The sequence below is a fragment of the Staurois parvus genome, unplaced genomic scaffold (genome assembly GCF_062004578.1).
Source record: "Staurois parvus isolate SC_StPar_1 unplaced genomic scaffold, SC_StPar_1.0 ptg000087l, whole genome shotgun sequence".
Classification (NCBI taxonomy): domain Eukaryota; kingdom Metazoa; phylum Chordata; class Amphibia; order Anura; family Ranidae; genus Staurois; species Staurois parvus.
The window spans coordinates 8,306,772-8,326,363 of record NW_028317883.1 but is presented as its reverse complement, the minus strand read 5'-3'; positions in this window follow the sequence as shown (position 1 = coordinate 8,326,363).

Genomic DNA, 19,592 nt, shown 5'->3' with positions numbered 1-19,592 from the left:
GTCAACAGTCTTTCTTGGAATCCGTATCCAAGAGACAACAGTTTGCGAGCACGCACCCGACGGTGCAAAAGCTGAACGTCCTCCTGTCCAAGTTGCTGGTGCTGCAGTCCCTCCCTTTCCAACTGGTGGACTCAGCACCTTTCCGAGAAATGATGGCTTGTGCCGCGCCGCGGTGGAGAGTGCCAAGCCGTCATTTCTTTGCCCAAAAGGCAGTGCCAGCCCTGCATTCACATGTAGAAGAGATGGTGGGCCAGTCTTTGAGCATGTCGGTCTCTGCCAAAGTGCACGGCAGCGCCGACGTGTGGAGCTGTAACTACGGTCAGGGACAGTACATGTCATTTACGGCCCACTGGGTGAACGTGGTGCCGGCACAGCCGCACCAGCAACTTGGACAGGTCACGACGCTTTTGCCTCCACGTTTGCACGTCCTTGGTCCAGCAAGCATGTCCGCCTCTACCACCTCTTTTTCCGCCGTGTCCTCAGCCGCCACCCCCGTGCCAAGTCCCATTACCCGACCGGCATATCACATGTGCAGGGCGCAACGGTGTCACGCTGTGCTGCACCTGGTATGCCTTGGCGAACGTAGTCACACAGGGGAGGAACTGCTGAGTGTAATGAACAGAGAAATCGACAGATGGCTGTCTCCGCGCAAACTAAAAATCGGAACCATGTTGACTGACAACGGAAAGAACATGGTGTCTGCTCTGCGTCAAGGAAGGTTGTGCCATGCGCCATGCATGGCTCACGTGTTCAATCTGGTTGTCAAGCGGTTCCTAAAATCCACCATCCCACTGCAAGACATCCTTAAAATGTCACGTAAACTGTGCATGCATTTCAGCCATTCCTACACCGCAAAGAACACCCTCATTGAGCTGCAGCGGCAGAACGGAATTCCACAGCATCGCCTGATCTGCGACGTTGCAACAAGGTGGAATTCAACCCTACACATGTTAGACCGCCTTTACGAGCAGCGAAAGGCCATCACCGATTTCCTGATGTTACAAGCGGATAAAGGTACTCCCCTGTGTAACTTAGATGTCAGCCATTGGCAGCTCATGCGTGACACCTGCCGCTTGCTCAGGCCCTTTGAGGAGGCCACGCTATTCGTGAGTCGGCAGGACTATGGGATGAACGACGTCATTCCTCTGTTGCACGTCCTGGAACAAATGCTGTTAACAATGGCTGGTCAGGGTGCGGTAGACGTGGCGCACAGATCTCAACGCCACATGACCCCTGTGGGGGCAGGACAGGAAGAAGAGGAGGAGGTAGAGGAGGACATTTGTGCTCAGGAATTATTGAGTGAAATGGGTGGTTTTTCCACTCAGCGGACAGGAGTGGAGGAGCAGGAGCATCTGGTAGAGGAGGAGGAGGAGGAGACAGAGGACCCAGACGCACCGTGGCAGTATGCTGTGGAGATGGAGGCAGGGAGTCCCTCGCATTCCTTGGCACAAATGGCCCATAGCATGCTCGGTTGCTTGCGTAGCGACAGCCGAATAATAACCATCAGACAGAGGGATGACTTTTGGCTGTCCACCTTGTTGGACCCTCGCTACCGGTCCAAAATGGTGGCCTTTTTCACACCTGCTGAGAGGGAGGCCAAAATTACGTACTATAAAAACCACCTATGTAGTCAGTTGGTCTCTGCCTTTGTGCGCCATCGTCCATCCTCAGACACTGTGGGCCCTGTGCGCTCGCGTTCCGCTGGCATGGCAGCAGGGGAGGGGTGGGGTGGTAGGAGCAGTGGCAGCTCCACCAGCAGCGGCTGCCTCAGTCTGCAGTCGATGATGAGTAGCTTTCTTCACCAGCGCAGTGAGGAAACTACTAACCAGCCGCAGCAGCAGCAGCAGCATCAGGTGGACCTGGAGCAGGAGCTCAAACAACAGGCTTGGGCCTACTTGGACAGCACCCTGCCAACCGAGGTAGACAATCCCCTTGACTACTGGGCAACGAAACTTGACCTTTGGCCCCAACTAGCTGAATTTGCCCTTGAAAGGCTGTCATGCCCGGCCAGTAGCGTGGCATCGGAGCGCGTGTTTAGTGCGGCAGGAGGTATTGTAACTCCGCGGAGGACACGACTGTCCACCCAAAGTGTGGAGAGACTCACGTTTGTGAAAATGAATCAGGCGTGGATTAGTCTGGATTTCAAACCACCAGTTCCTGACACAACTGACTAAATCCGCCATGAATCATGCCTCAAACATGTGCCACTTTCAGGTCTCCTCACACTGCTGGTGTGTTGAATTTTTTGACATAGGGTGCTGGCAGATTACGGGCCTCCTATAGCTGCTGCCAGGCCCCTAATCTGCCATAGGCCCCTATATACCACCTCCTCCTGCTGCTGCCAGGTCCAGAGTCTCTCATGGGTCCCTGTACGGCCTCCCATTGCTGCTGTCTCCATCGCCACACTCTGCTGCCATGTGCCACTTTCAGGTCTCTTCACACTGCTGGTGTGTTAAATTTTTTGACATAGGGTGCAGGCAGATTACGGGCCTCACATAGCTGCTGCCAGGCCCCTAATCTGCCATGGGCCCCTATATACCACCTCCTCCTGCTGCTGCCAGGTCCAGAGTCTCTCATGGGTCCCTGTACGGCCTCCCATTGCTGCTGTCTCCATCGCCACACTCTGCTGCCATGTGCCACTTTCAGGTCTCTTCACACTGCTGGTGTGTTAAATTTTTTGACATAGGGTGCAGGCAGATTACGGGCCTCACATAGCTGCTGCCAGGCCCCTAATCTGCCATGGGCCCCTATATACCGCCTCCTCATGCTGCTGCCAAGTCCAGAGTCTGTCATGGTCCCTGTACGGCCTCCCATTGCTGCTGTCTCCATCGCCACACTCTGCTGCCATGTGCCACTTTCAGGTCTCTTCACACTGCTGGTGTGTTTAATTTTTTGACATAGGGTGCAGGCAGATTACGGGCCTCACATAGCTGCTGCCAGGCCCCTAATCTGCCATGGGCCCCTATATACCGCCTCCTCATGCTGCTGCCAAGTCTAGAGTCTCTCATGGGTCCCTGTACGGCCTCCCATTGCTGCTGTCTCCATCGCCACACTCTGCTGCCATGTGCCACTTTCAGGTCTCTTCACACTGCTGGTGTGTTTAATTTTTTGACATAGGGTGCAGGCAGATTACGGGCCTCACATAGCTGCTGCCAGGCCCCTAATCTGCCATGGGCCCCTATATACCGCCTCCTCATGCTGCTGCCAAGTCTAGAGTCTCTCATGGGTCCCTGTACGGCCTCCCATTGCTGCTGTCTCCATCGCCACACTCTGCTGCCATGTGCCACTTTCAGGTCTCTTCACACTGCTGGTGTGTTAAATTTTTTGACATAGGGTGCAGGCAGATTACGGGCCTCACATAGCTGCTGCCAGGCCCCTAATCTGCCATGGGCCCCTATATACCGCCTCCTCATGCTGCTGCCAAGTCCAGAGTCTGTCATGGTCCCTGTACGGCCTCCCATTGCTGCTGTCTCCATCGCCACACTCTGCTGCCATGTGCCACTTTCAGGTCTCTTCACACTGCTGGTGTGTTAAATTTTTTGACATAGGGTGCAGGCAGATTACGGGCCTCCCATAGCTGCTGCCAGGCCCCTAATCTGCCATGGGCCCCTATATACCGCCTCCTCATGCTGCTGCCAAGTCCAGAGTCTGTCATGGGTCCCTGTACGGCCTCCCATTGCTGCTGTCTCCATCGCCACACTCTGCTGCCATGTGCCACTTTCAGGTCTCTTCACACTGCTGGTGTGTTTAATTTTTTGACATAGGGTGCAGGCAGATTACGGGCCTCACATAGCTGCTGCCAGGCCCCTAATCTGCCATGGGCCCCTATATACCGCCTCCTCATGCTGCTGCCAGGTCCAGAGTCTCTCATGGGTCCCTGTACGGCCTCCCATTGCTGCTTTCTCCATCGCCACACTCTGCCATGTGCCACTTTCAGGTCTCCTCACACACTGCTGGTGTGTTGAATTTTTTGACATAGGGTGCTGGCAGATTACGGGCCTCACATAGCTGCTGCCAGGCCCCTAATCTGCCATGGGCCCCTATATACCGCCTCCTCATGCTGCTGCCAAGTCCAGAGTCTGTCATGGTCCCTGTACGGCCTCCCATTGCTGCTTTCTCCATCGCCACACTCTGCCATGTGCCACTTTCAGGTCTCCTCACACACTGCTGGTGTGTTGAATTTTTTGACATAGGGTGCTGGCAGATTACGGGCCTCACATAGCTGCTGCCAGGCCCCTAATCTGCCATGGGCCCCTATATACCGCCTCCTCATGCTGCTGCCAAGTCCAGAGTCTGTCATGGTCCCTGTACGGCCTCCCATTGCTGCTGTCTCCATCGCCACACTCTGCTGCCATGTGCCACTTTCAGGTCTCTTCACACTGCTGGTGTGTTAAATTTTTTGACATAGGGTGCAGGCAGATTACGGGCCTCACATAGCTGCTGCCAGGCCCCTAATCTGCCATGGGCCCCTATATACCGCCTCCTCATGCTGCTGCCAAGTCCAGAGTCTCTCATGGTCCCTGTACGGCCTCCCATTGCTGCTGTCTCCATCGCCACACTCTGCTGCCATGTGCCACTTTCAGGTCTCTTCACACTGCTGGTGTGTTTAATTTTTTGACATAGGGTGCAGGCAGATTACGGGCCTCACATAGCTGCTGCCAGGCCCCTAATCTGCCATGGGCCCCTATATACCGCCTCCTCATGCTGCTGCCAAGTCCAGAGTCTGTCATGGTCCCTGTACGGCCTCCCATTGCTGCTGTCTCCATCGCCACACTCTGCTGCCATGTGCCACTTTCAGGTCTCTTCACACTGCTGGTGTGTTTAATTTTTTGACATAGGGTGCAGGCAGATTACGGGCCTCACATAGCTGCTGCCAGGCCCCTAATCTGCCATGGGCCCCTATATACCGCCTCCTCATGCTGCTGCCAGGTCCAGAGTCTCTCATGGGTCCCTGTACGGCCTCCCATTGCTGCTTTCTCCATCGCCACACTCTGCCATGTGCCACTTTCAGGTCTCCTCACACACTGCTGGTGTGTTGAATTTTTTGACATAGGGTGCTGGCAGATTACGGGCCTCACATAGCTGCTGCCAGGCCCCTAATCTGCCATGGGCCCCTATATACCGCCTCCTCATGCTGCTGCCAAGTCCAGAGTCTGTCATGGTCCCTGTACGGCCTCCCATTGCTGCTGTCTCCATCGCCACACTCTGCTGCCATGTGCCACTTTCAGGTCTCTTCACACTGCTGGTGTGTTAAATTTTTTGACATAGGGTGCAGGCAGATTACGGGCCTCACATAGCTGCTGCCAGGCCCCTAATCTGCCATGGGCCCCTATATACCGCCTCCTCATGCTGCTGCCAAGTCCAGAGTCTCTCATGGTCCCTGTACGGCCTCCCATTGCTGCTGTCTCCATCGCCACACTCTGCTGCCATGTGCCACTTTCAGGTCTCTTCACACTGCTGGTGTGTTTAATTTTTTGACATAGGGTGCAGGCAGATTACGGGCCTCACATAGCTGCTGCCAGGCCCCTAATCTGCCATGGGCCCCTATATACCGCCTCCTCATGCTGCTGCCAAGTCTAGAGTCTCTCATGGGTCCCTGTACGGCCTCCCATTGCTGCTGTCTCCATCGCCACACTCTGCTGCCATGTGCCACTTTCAGGTCTCTTCACACTGCTGGTGTGTTTAATTTTTTGACATAGGGTGCAGGCAGATTACGGGCCTCACATAGCTGCTGCCAGGCCCCTAATCTGCCATGGGCCCCTATATACCGCCTCCTCATGCTGCTGCCAAGTCCAGAGTCTGTCATGGTCCCTGTACGGCCTCCCATTGCTGCTGTCTCCATCGCCACACTCTGCTGCCATGTGCCACTTTCAGGTCTCTTCACACTGCTGGTGTGTTAAATTTTTTGACATAGGGTGCAGGCAGATTACGGGCCTCACATAGCTGCTGCCAGGCCCCTAATCTGCCATGGGCCCCTATATACCGCCTCCTCATGCTGCTGCCAAGTCCAGAGTCTGTCATGGTCCCTGTACGGCCTCCCATTGCTGCTGTCTCCATCGCCACACTCTGCTGCCATGTGCCACTTTCAGGTCTCTTCACACTGCTGGTGTGTTTAATTTTTTGACATAGGGTGCAGGCAGATTACGGGCCTCACATAGCTGCTGCCAGGCCCCTAATCTGCCATGGGCCCCTATATACCGCCTCCTCATGCTGCTGCCAAGTCTAGAGTCTCTCATGGGTCCCTGTACGGCCTCCCATTGCTGCTGTCTCCATCGCCACACTCTGCTGCCATGTGCCACTTTCAGGTCTCTTCACACTGCTGGTGTGTTTAATTTTTTGACATAGGGTGCAGGCAGATTACGGGCCTCACATAGCTGCTGCCAGGCCCCTAATCTGCCATGGGCCCCTATATACCGCCTCCTCATGCTGCTGCCAGGTCCAGAGTCTCTCATGGGTCCCTGTACGGCCTCCCATTGCTGCTTTCTCCATCGCCACACTCTGCCATGTGCCACTTTCAGGTCTCCTCACACACTGCTGGTGTGTTGAATTTTTTGACATAGGGTGCTGGCAGATTACGGGCCTCACATAGCTGCTGCCAGGCCCCTAATCTGCCATGGGCCCCTATATACCGCCTCCTCATGCTGCTGCCAAGTTCAGAGTCTGTCATGGGTCCCTGTACGGCCTCCCATTGCTGCTGTCTCCATCGCCACACTCTGCCATGTGCCACTTTCAGGTCTCCTCACACTGCTGGTGTGTTGAATTTTTTGACATAGGGTGCTGGCAGATTACGGGCCTCCTATAGCTGCTGCCAGGCCCCTAATCTGCCATAAGCCCCTATATACCGCCTCCTCATGCTGCTGCCAAGTCCAGAGTCTGTCATGGGTCCCTGTACGGCCTCCCATTGCTGCTGTCTCCATCGCCACACTCTGCCATGTGCCACTTTCAGGTCTCCTCACACACTGCTGGTGTGTTGAATTTTTTGACATAGGGTGCTGGCAGATTACGGGCCTCCTATAGCTGCTGCCAGGCCCCTAATCTGCCGTAGGCCCCTATATACCGCCTCCTCATGCTGCTGCCAGGTCCAGAGTCTCTCATGGGTCCCTGTACGGCCTCCCATTGCTGCTGTCTCCATCGCCACACTCTGCCATGTGCCACTTTCAGGTCTCCTCACACTGCTGGTGTGTTCCATTTTTTGTCATAGGGTGCTGGCAGATTATGGGCCTCCCATAACTGCTGCCAGGCCCCTAATCTGCCATGGGCCCCTATACCGACTCCTCATGCTGTGACGTTGCAACAAGGTGGAATTCAACCCTACATATGTTAGACCGCCTTTACGAACAGCAAAAGGCCATCACAGATTTCCTGATGTTAAAAGCAGATAAAGGTACTCCCTGTGTAACTTAGATGTCAGCCATTGGCAGCTCATGCGTGACACCTGCGCTTGCTCAGGCCCTTTGAGGAGGCCACGCTATTCGTGAGTCGGCAGGACTATGGGATGAACGACGTCATTCCTCTGTTGCACGTCCTGGAACAAATGCTGTTAACAATGGCTGGTCAGGGTGCGGTAGACGTGGCGCACAGATCTCAACGCCACATGGCCCCTGTGGGGGCAGGACTGGAAGAAGAGGAGGAGGTAGAGGAGGACATTGGTGCTCAGGAATTATTGAGTGAAATGGGTGGTTTTTCCACTCAGCGGACAGGAGTGGAGGAGCAGGAGCATCTGGTAGAGGAGGAGGAAGAGGAGACAGAGGACCTAGACGCACCGTGGCAGTATGCTGTGGAGATGGAGGCAGGGAGTCCCTCGCATTCCTTGGCACAAATGGCCCATAGCATGCTCGGTTGCTTGCGTAGCGACAGCCGAATAATAACCATCAGACAGAGGGATGACTTTTGGCTGTCCACCTTGTTGGACCCTCGCTACCGTTCAAAAATGGTGGCCTTTTTCACACCTGCTGAGAGGGAGGCCAAAATAACGTACTATAAAAAACACCTATGTAGTCAGCTGGTCTCTGCCTGTCTGCGCCAACGTCCATCCTCAGACACTGTGGGCCCTGTGCGCTCGTGTTCCGCTGCCATGGCAGCAGGGGAGGGGTGGGGTGGTAGGAGCAGTGGCAGCTCCACCAGCAGCGGCTGCCTCAGTCTGCAGTCGATGATGAGTAGCTTTCTTCACCAGCGCAGTGAGGAAACTACTAACCAGCCGCAGCAGCAGCAGCAGCATCAGGTGGACCTGGAGCAGGACCTCAAACAACAGGCTTAGGCCTACTTGGACAGCACCCTGCCAACCGAGGTAGACAATCCCCTTGACTACTGGGCAACGAAACTTGACCTTTGGCCCCAACTAGCTGAATTTGCCCTTGAAAGGCTGTCATGCCCGGCCAGTAGCGTGGCATCGGAGCGCGTGTTTAGTGCGGCAGGAGGTATTGCAACTCCGCGGAGGACACGACTGTCCACCCAAAGTGTGGAGAGACTCACGTTTGTGAAAATGAATCAGGCGTGGATTAGTCTGGATTTCAAACCACCAGTTCCTGACACAACTGACTAAATCCGCCATGAATCATGCCCCAAACATGTGCCACTTTCAGGTCTCCTCACACTGCTGGTGTGTTCCATTTTTTGTCATAGGGTGCTGGCAGATTACGGGCCTCCCATAGCTGCTGCCAGGCCCCTAATCTGCCATGGGCCCCTATACCGCCTCCTCATGCTGCTGCCAAGTCCAGAGTCTCTCATGGGTCCCTGTACGGCCTCCCATTGCTGCTGCCTCCATCGCCACACTCTGCCATGTGCCACTTTCAGGTCTCCTCACACTGCTGGTGTGTTCCATTTTTTGTCATAGGGTGCTGGCAGATTACGGGCCTCCCATAGCTGCTGCCAGGCCCCTAATCTGCCATGGGCCCCTATACCGCCTCCTCATGCTGCTGCCAGGTCCAGAGTCTCTCATGGGTCCCTGTACGGCCTCCCATTGCTGCTGTCTCCATCGCCACACTCTGCCATGTGCCACTTTCAGGTCTCCTCACACTGCTGGTGGGTTCCATTTTTTGTCATAGGGTGCTGGCAGATTACGGGCCTCCCATAGCTGCTGCCAGGCCCGTAATCTGCCATGGGCCCCCGTACCGACTCCTCATGCTGCTGCCAGGCCCGTAATCTGTCATGGGCCACTGTTGTCGCTTGTTGGCATATTCCGCTCGTTCAGATGCTCCTTCTCCTGCTACTCCTCTTCACGGATTCCGTCAGCAGTCTTTCTTGGAATCCGTTTCCAAGAGACAACAGTTTGCGAGCACGCACCCGACGGTGCAGAAGCTGAACGTCCTCCTGTCCAAGTTGCTGCTGCCAGGCTCGTAATCTGTCATGCGCCCCTGTACCGCCTCCTCATGCTGCTGCCAGGTCCAGAGTGTGTCATGGGCCCCCGTACCGACTCCTCATGCTGCTGCCAGGCCCGTAATCTGTCATGGGCCCCTGTACCGCCTCCCCATGCTGCTGCCAGGTCCAGAGTGTGTCATGGGTCCCTGTACGGCCTCCCATTGCTGCTGCCAGGCCCGTAATCTGCCATGGGCCCCTGTACCGACTCCTCATGCTGCTGCCAGGCCCGTAATCTGTCATGGGCCCCTGTACCGCCTCCTCATGCTGCTGCCAGGTCCAGAGTGTGTCATGGGTCCCTGTACGGCCTCCCATTGCTGCTGTCTCTATCGCCACACTCTGCCATGTGCCACTTTCAGGTCTCCTCACACTGCTGGTGGTTTCCATTTTTGTCATAGGGTGCTGTATGGCCTCCCATTGCTGCTGCCTCCACCGCCACACTGTGGCTCCACACTCTGGTTTTGGCCCCGTGACTGCCCAAATGAGTGAAGTGTGCGGTGATTCTAAGATCGACGGCACTCATCTGCATGTCATACTGACTGACAGTATTATTTCTCTTCCCCAGCAGACTCCAAGGGCATTTAAATTAAAGGTACAGTGTTCTGCACTAATATTAAGTCTCTCTGAAGCCTAGAAACACCCTTTTTTAAGTTAAATTCACAGCGAATTTATTCGACTCGAATCGAATATTGTCCACGAATTCGCCGAATCAGTCGAATCGAATTTTTCATTTCTTCGCTCATCTCTACTCTGCATGTCACAAAAAGATTTAGATATACACTCAGAAGCTGCAGTTAAGCTATTAGATCATAGGAATACTTCAAAATAGTCTCTCCTGCTCCAGGATTTAGTAGCATGGACAGGACATGTAGCTGAGGCTCTCTCCCCACTACTTCCTCCTTCACAGTTTCCCAGCCTAGCCACAGGGACAATAAGCGATGTACATAGTTATACGTAAAACTGTGACACTAGTAGCTAACTATAGAGAGCAGCGGGTCCCTACACCTTTGTAAATGTCTTTGCTTTAGATTAATACCTGGCCTGCAACAGAGCTGCACAACTTTACATCCTCCACCCTTAATCAATTTTCATCATAATACCCTGGAAGCCTGGTTGCATTATCAACATTTATGTGTACTGTGGAACTGTTTGGGTGATGGTAAGCATTTTATTTGTTTTTTGCCTTCCACCAACCACCCCAGCAATCTGTATTTCCTTAAATTTTTTGCATTCCTTTCTTAAGCAAACAAGCAAAATCGTTATTTGAATTTCAATAAAAGGTTTCACTACATGCAAGAAAAGAAAATCAAGAATGTTTAAAAAAAGTTTGTTCCCCAGGCAACACAACAAACAGTATCTGTTATAATGTCGAATATCAATGAGTTTCTCCAGGAGCTAGTGTTACTGCAGAAAGCAGCAAAATATCTCAGTGTTTTCCCATTTAACTCTCCATTAAATTGAGCTTTATGTTTGGGTGGTTTGTACTGGTCTTTGACAACACATTAAATTTTAGGAAGCACAGTTCCAAAAAAAAAAAAGTTAATCCAAAAGGACCATCTGTACGTTTTTTTTTTGTTTCTATATTTCATTTAAAAATGACTTTGCTTGTATTTTGCGACAATACAATTATTTAAAAAATAATGAAAAGGTTACATTAACAGGTTTACCGGCATAAAAAAACACTACTAAGGTGACAAGGTCTTATAATACTGGTTATGTTTATATATTTGTTTCCTTTTAAAGCACTTGCGGGGTCTTCCATTAAAATTCCTTCTTATCATGGTACTTTTTTCCTTCCCCCTGCCATGTATCCTATTATAGGGAAGAGTATCTGGCAACCCAGAAAGATATACTCTATTATTATTATTATTATATAGGATGTATATAGCTCCAACAGTTTGCTCAGCGCTTTACAATATAACGGGAGACAATACAGCAACAATACAGTTCAATACAAAAGGGATAGGAGGGCCCTGCTCTTCAGAGCTTACAATCTAGGAATAGCACATTCATACCCCCTATGAGTAAGTGCGGTTGCACGAAACGCGTCAGTGAGGAACTGCGGCACAGTGACGTTTTACTGCCGCCGGCACCATTGGGGTCCTGGCGGCCAACTTACTTTCTTGTCTGGTCAGTATTATGTTTTTATACCCTTTTTGCTGAATGGAATAAACACACGCATGTTCAAACGGTATCACGCTATTCTGGCCTCCTTTTCTCTCTGGGGCTCTTCGGTGAGCTTCCAATTACCTACAGAGTCAAGAGCAATAGGAGACAGAGCCATGCATGACAGCTGAGGGTCCACAACGCAGAACTAGACCAGACCTTGCTTCAGATGAGTCCTGGAGTCATACCTTAAGAGGGGTTATCTCTTACATGCGCATATTGATTGTGCATCTGGTGAGTGCACAATCCTATATTAATTTTGGATATTGCTATATATCGCTTTCTGGTCATCACCATATACCAACAGGGATCCAACCGATCCCCCACTCTACTCCACCTATTGAGGAGATTGTGAACTGAGCACCTGTACTATATCGAGTCACTCTATTAGTGACAGGATTAGAACTTTTATTTTCCTGCGTTTTTGCAGTTACACACCTTTGCACTTTGATATGTAAGTTTATGTGTTTTATTTATCTTTATAAGCGCTGCACTCTTATCTTTATGTGTATTTGACAGAAGTTGATAAAGAAGCAGGATAGCTTTGAAATGCGTACCTGTATTTTATGGTACACAGTGGTGACAACAGGAGGCATTTGGCACTTGGACTCCAGACTTTGCAGCAGCTCCATTCACCTCTGCCAGCAGTGCAATTTCCACTTCAGCCCGTTCTTTCCCCAGCCAGTGGCCAAGGCAGGGAGCTAGGATAACTCATAACTGAGTTATTTAGGATAACTGACTCAGGACTTATCCTCCAAGCCACCCGACAAGCCTCTATACCACACAGTTGTTTGTCAGTGTAACTCTTTGATTTTATTTTGTGCATTAACCACTTGCCAAGCACTCTATAGCAGAATGACGGCTACAGCGCAATTGTCCAGTTCTGGGAGGGTGTCATATGAGGTCCTCCCAGAACACGCCCTCCCATGTGTTTCCATGTTCGCTATGTCTGATCACCTGATGAGGTAAAAGGCCAGTCACAGCGGCCTTTTACCATGTAATCAGTTGTGTCCAATGACACAGATCACAATGTAAATACAGTTGTCGGTTATCGGAAGTACTTTCCTCATGCTGTCACAGCCTCATCAGTGCCACCTATCAGTGCTGCCTATCCATGACACCTCATCAGTGCTCATCAGTGCTGCCCATCAGTGCAGCCTCATCAACGCACATCAGTGAAGGAGAAAAATTATCTGTTTGCTAAATTTTATAATAGAAATAAAGAAAAGCTTTTTTTCCCATATTTTTTGCTTTTTTTTATAGTGCAAAAAATAAAAAAAACACGCAGTGGCGATTACATACCATCAAAATAAAGCTCTATGTGTGTGAAAAAAAGTATTTCATATGGGTGCAATGTTGCATGAATTGTCATTCAAAGTGCGACAGCAATGAAAGCTGAAAATTGGCCTGTGCATGAAGGGAGTAAAAGTGCCCGGTAGGTAAGCGGTTAAACTTTCTTATGCATGCTACACTATGGGGTGTGTGCTCCTCTGTCTCCTTTCTTGATAATCTTATTATAATGGCATCTAAATGTGGGTGAGATATATTAGGTAGCAAGTAAAATGTTGTCCCTAAAGTTGATGAGAAAATAGAGAAAAATGGGCAAGCGTAAGAATTTGAGCAACTTTGGCAGTAGGCCAAATTGTAATGCCTAGACTACTGAGTCAGAGCATTCCCAAAACTGCAGCTCTTTCAAAATACTATTGGTCTGCAGTAGTCAGGATCTACTAAAAGTGGTCCATGAAAGGAAAAAGGCAAACTAGTGGCAGAGTAAATATAGCAAATAATAATAAACGAGCGCTGGATAAAATAAGTGAAGCCACTGGCATAAAAGGTAAAACCTCTAAAAACCTTTTTCTAGAATCATAACATGTATATATGCAGCTCTAAAGTAAACGATGATTAATAAATAATATATATAAAACAGCATAAGCAATCAATCATATGAAAGTGTGCTCTGTGGCGCTAAAAACAGTAGAGTGCAACAACGTCCAAACTTGACGTCATAAAGTGCATATACAGGTGAAACTCGAAAAATTAGAATATCGTGCAAAAATCTAATTTATTTCAGTAATGCAACTTAAAAGGTGAAATTAATATATGAGAGATAGACTCATTACATGCAAAGCAAGATAATTCAAGCTGTAATTTGTCATAATTGTGAGGATTATGGCTTACAGCTCATGAAAACCCCAAATCCACAATCTCAGAAAATTAGAATATTACATGCAATCAATAAAACAAGTATTGTACGTAGAACAATATCGGACCTCTGAAAAGTATAAGCATGCATATGTACTCAGTACTTGGTTTGGGCCCCTTTTGCAGCAATTACTGCCTCAATGTGGCGTGGCATGGAAGCTATCAGCCTGTGGCACTGCTGAGGTGTTATGGAAGACCAGGATGCATCACTAGTGGCCTTCAGCTCTTCTGCATTGTTCGGTCTCATGTCTCTCATCTTTTTCTTGGCAATGCCCCATAAATTCTCTATGGGGTCCAGGTCAGGCAAGTTTGATGGCCAATCAAGCAAAGTAATCCCATGGTCATTGAACCAGTTTTGGTGCTTTTGGCAGTGTGGGCAGGTGCCAAGTCCTGCTGGAAAATGAAGTCAGCATCCCCATAAAGCTAGTCTGTGGAAGGAAGCATGAAGTACTCCAAAATCCCCCGGTAGACGGCTGTGTTGACCCTGGACTTAATGAAGCACAGTGGACCAACACAAGCAGATGACATGGCTCCCCAAATCAACACAGACTGTGGAAACTTCACACTGGACTTCAAGCATCTTGCAGTGTGTGCCTCTCCATTCTTCCTCCATACTCTGGGTCCTTGGTTTCCAAATGAGTTGCAAAAGTTGCTCTCATCAGAAAAGAGGACTTTGGACCACTGAGCAACAGACCAGGTCTGTTTTTCTTTAGCCCAGGTAAGACGCTTCTGACGTTGTTTGTTGTTCAGGAGCGGCTTGACAAGAGGAATACGACATTTGAAGCCCATGTCCAGGATCCGTCTGTGTGTGGTGCCTCTTGATGCACTGACTCCAGCCTCAGTCCACTCCTTGTGAAAGTCCCCAACACTTTTGAATGGCCTTTTCCTGACAATCCTCTCCAGGCTGCGGTCATCCCTGCTGCTTGTGCACCTTTTTCTTCCACACTTTTCTCTTCCACATAACTTTCTATTAATGTGCTTTGATACAGCACTTTGGGAACATCCAACATTTTTTGCAATTACCTTTTGAGGCTTGCCTTCCTTATGGAGGGTGTCAATGATGGTTTTCTGCACAACTGTCAGGTCAGCAGTCTTTCCCATGATTGTGATTCCTACTGAACCAGACTGAGAGACCATTTAAAGGCTCAGGAACCCTTTGCTGGTGTTATGGCTTAATTAGCTGATTAGAGTGGGACACTTTGAGCCGAGAATATTGCACCTTTTCACAATATTCTAATTTTCTGAGATTGTGGATTTGGGGGTTTTCATGAGCTGTAAACCATAATCATCACAATTATGACAAATCACAGCTTGAATTATCTTGCTTTGCATGTAATGGGTCTCTCATATATTAGTTTCACCTTTTAACCATTAGCCGCCCGGCCAATGGCCGTTTGGCGGCTTCAGATGTGCCTCTTCATTCCGGGTGCACGCCATTTGGCGTGCTCCCGCACATGCGCCGTTTGCGGTAATGCTGAGCGACGCAGCAGCGGGATCTTTCATGGGCCATGCACCTCGGACACGGCCGATGACAGATCCGAGTACCGGCTCCCGTTGCTGGTACCATGTGACCTGCTGTGACCAATCACAGCAGGTCACATGACAGTTGTATACAATGGATGGCTTCATTCATGATGCCATCCATCGTATACTAGTGCCTAGCTGTGAATGGTCACAGCTAATCACATGCACATGTCATGTGATTAGCTGTGACCAAATCACAGCTAAGCACAAAATAAAAAAAAAAAAAAAAAAAAGCTGAATGAATCGATTTCATTCAGGTAAATGCTTGCTTATAGCAAAGTAATTCTTTGCTATAAGCAAATTGTGTAAAAAAAAAAAAAAAAAATACTGATCACTTCCCCAAAGTAGTACAGTGTTACTATGGTAACATTGTACTACTTTGGTCATAGTAAAATATGAAAAAAAAATCTTAAAAAAAATAAAAAAAAAGTAATAAAAAATTAAATATAATAAAAAAAAAAATATATATATATATATATTTTTTTTTCATACTGTCACCAGTCAGTGTCCCTGTTAACCGCCATGCCAGTTATATGATGACGCTGTACTGCACTGGTGACAGTATGTAAAAAAAAAAATAGTGAAAATAATTTTTTTAATTTTTTCATTTTCCGAAAAATTATGACATAAAAATACAACTTCAAAAAACTTGCCATGCCTCTTATGAAGTACGTCGGACTGTCTACTCTGCAAAAAGGGGTCATTTGGGGATATCTGTACTATTCTGACATTCTTGGACCTCAAGAAATTAGATTGGCTGTCAGTACTTCAGGATTGATCAATATTCAGATCTATACCATAGTTTGTGAACTCTATAACTTTCCTACAAACTAAAAAATACATCCTAATTTGGGTTATTTTCACCAAAGACATGTAGCAAAATACATCTCGGCCTAAATTTATGAAGAACAATTATTTATTTGTAAACTTTTATAACAGAAACAAAGAAAAATTTGTTTTTTTTTCAAAATTTTTGGTCTTTTTTTGTTAATTTAGCAAAAAATAAAAATCCCAGCGGTGATTAAATACCACCAAAAGAAAGCTCTAGTTGTGTGAAGAAAATGATAAAATTTTAGTTTGGGTACAGTGTTGTATGACCGCGCAATTGTCATTCAAAGTGTGAGAGCGCTGAAACCTGAAAAATGGCCTGGGCAGGAAGGTGTAAAATTGCACTGTATTGAAATGGTTAAGTTGCATTACTGAAATAAATGAACGTTTGCACGTTATTCTAATTTTTCGAGTTTCACCTGTAGTGATGTATAGAAATTCAAAGTTCGATAGCAGCAAAAAGGTGAAAATCCATGACCGCAGTGCCTATAAAAATGAGTGTAGATTGCACTAACCAGAAAGCACAATCTAATGCGCATTTGAGTAAATCAAGACCAACTCCTGGTCATCTGCATCTGGAAACTGGAACACTAGGGGTCATCTGGCAAGCGTCAGCAAAGCAGGTAGCACACCATAGGAGTATCCAGGCTCCAGAGATACACTCTCCAAACAGCAGGGGGAACCATTCATGCAGGTAAATGCAGGGTCACCAGGATTCACCTTAGAGGGGGGGGGCTCGTGATAAACAAGCCAGAGAGAAAGATCTCCAATAGTGTAGTACTTTTATTGTAATATAGGGATGATAAAACAGAGCATATACACTCACAGACTGGTGTTTGACAGCAACCAAAATGACCGCCGGCCGTCCACGTGGGCCGTGCGGAGTGACATCACATTCCTTTTATATCGTACCGCGCGCATGCGAGTATCGCTTAATGACGTCATTTTGATCCGTTTGTGCATGCGCGATGCATGTGAACGGCGGCCATGTTACTGGAGTTCATTAAGCAGCAACACAGATGGAAGACATCCAAGGAGGGAATAAGCTAGGTAACAACTGGTCACCAAAATGTATTATGCGATAACGAATCTGATCAGAAATCTGCACTATCGATCAGATAAGGAGTGATAATCCTTTAAACAACTAGGAGGTAGTATTCAAAGCAGACCTACACTACCTCCAATGGATTATAATCACAAAAATAAAAACAGAAATACACAGCATTATTGCTGGTTTGTCCATAGGACTACAAGTCACAGTGAAACCTCTCCCTTGGATGTATTCATATGCTGCTGGAATAAGATGAATATACATTATTCCATTGTATTCAAATGTTATATAAAATTAAAAAGGAAGGAATCTCTCATTATTTGTTAAAGTGAGATTTTATCCGTACAAAGCGCATACATAATGCAATCAATAATATAATTAAAGGATGTTGCTATGGACTTTCAATAGTAGCAATACCATGAGTGAATAGGCCAAAAAAAGGGTAAAATGTCTGATGTAAATAATCTAAATACAATGTCATTACAATTTAAATTATGATAAAAAATCAATAATAATGAAAAATAGAGATAAAAATGAGAATACACATAAAGATTGGGAGATACTACCCATTAAATCATGAAACACCTGAATCGTAAAACTATATAGATATGTATAAAAATATATATGTTAAGAATATCAAAAACTATCATATGATATACAACGAGATCTAAAAATACAAAATGGGGAATATAATAAGATTGTTAAAACTTATTATGTAATCTACCATAGAAATAATTTTTATAAACAAAAAATGAAGATAAAATGATGGGATGGAAAAATAAAAATAGATGGTAAAAAAATATATATATATATATCAGGCATATAGAAGATATTACCAATATTAATTATTAGGAGTTATTGGCAACAGACCGTGTTCTTAAAAAATGGCACTAACGTTCATCAAGGTGCTATTGTATCTGAAAAAACATATTCATGGAGAGGGGAATCAGCTAGTATCAATAAAACAATTGATGTCGAGATCAATGTTTAGGCCATGTGGTGTAAGTGTTCGCAGTAGGAAAATCCACTTGGCTTCTAGCATGGACACCGCTCGACATTTGAAGGTCCCTCTCCAATGTTTCTTTATAATATCTATACCCGTGAATTTTAAATGGTGAGGGTTTCTGTTGTGTGATTCCCGAAAATGCATGGATAAGGAATACTCTTTAAAACCTTTCTTGATATTGCGCAGGTGCTCTCTGAGTCCATCTCTGAGTCTTCTTGTGGTCCTTCCTATATATTGTTTGCCACAAGAACATTCTAGGAGATACACAACGTGCGTGCTGTTACATGTGATGACCGATTGTCATAAGATTTTCCTGTGGAGTTAGAATGGAACGTTTTCACGGGTTTTTTGTGAACTCCATTGTTCAAGAATAACATATGCCTGTTGCATGGATAAAAGCCTTTCTTGGCTGAAGCAGAAGGATAACTGTTTTGGTGGATTTACTATGTTAGGGGCTAAAGAATTCCTCAAAGAGGGTGCTTTGCGGTAGGTGATTTCTGGGAAATCTGGTAGAGCAGCACCCATAACTGGATCGTTTTTAAGAATGGTCCAATTTTTTCTAATAATTTTCGCTACTTCTTTGTATTGGACGGAGAAATTGGTTATAAATGGACAAAATCTGTCTGCCTTGGTTTTGTTATTAGGGGCAAGGAGATCTTCTCTATTAAGATTACCCACTTCTTCGATCGCTTTCTCCAATGTAGTAATATTATAACCTTTTTCCATAAACCTCTTTTTAAGAATATTAGATTGGGAGATGTAATCATCCGTCTTCTCGCAGTTTCTACATAAACGTAGGAATTGCTGCCCTTTGGGATATTCTTAAAAAGAGATATTGCACTGTGGGAACGTGCATTCCCTCTTCTGAAAGCACAATTTAAACGTGTTTCTGCGGGTCACGCATAGATCAGTCCATTCATTTCAATAGGCTGCCCTATGTGTGTTTGTCACCCAAAAGAAGCTGCTTCTCCTTGTTGGGTGACATGCTTAGCGCAATTTTTAAGAGCACATTTTGCGGTCACTGCCATTCGATTCTGTCATGCAACAATCAGAGCAGAATCACTTTTTAGAATTATGACACCCAAATGCACATCATGCATTTTACTGTGATTTGAAATAGCAGGCAGAATTGTGGTGATTCTACTCGCTATTCTAAACCGCTTAATGTGAATGGAGCCTTAGGATTAAGAGGAAGAAGAGGAGGTTATGTGTTGAGCTTACTCTGGGGGGCACTCGTGCGTGCTCACTCCTCCACTGTCCACTGACGCAGAGCATGGTTCGGCCCCATCTTCTGCTCCCTCCTCACTAGCTGTGATTGACTGCATCAGGAGGCAATAGCTCCCACTGCTATTTCTGAGCCAATGAGGAGGCAGAGAGCTACTTCTATCATGCACATTGCTGGATCAAGGCCTAGATAAGTATAAAGGGGGCTGGAGGTGAAGCTGAATGCAGAGGGGTTTT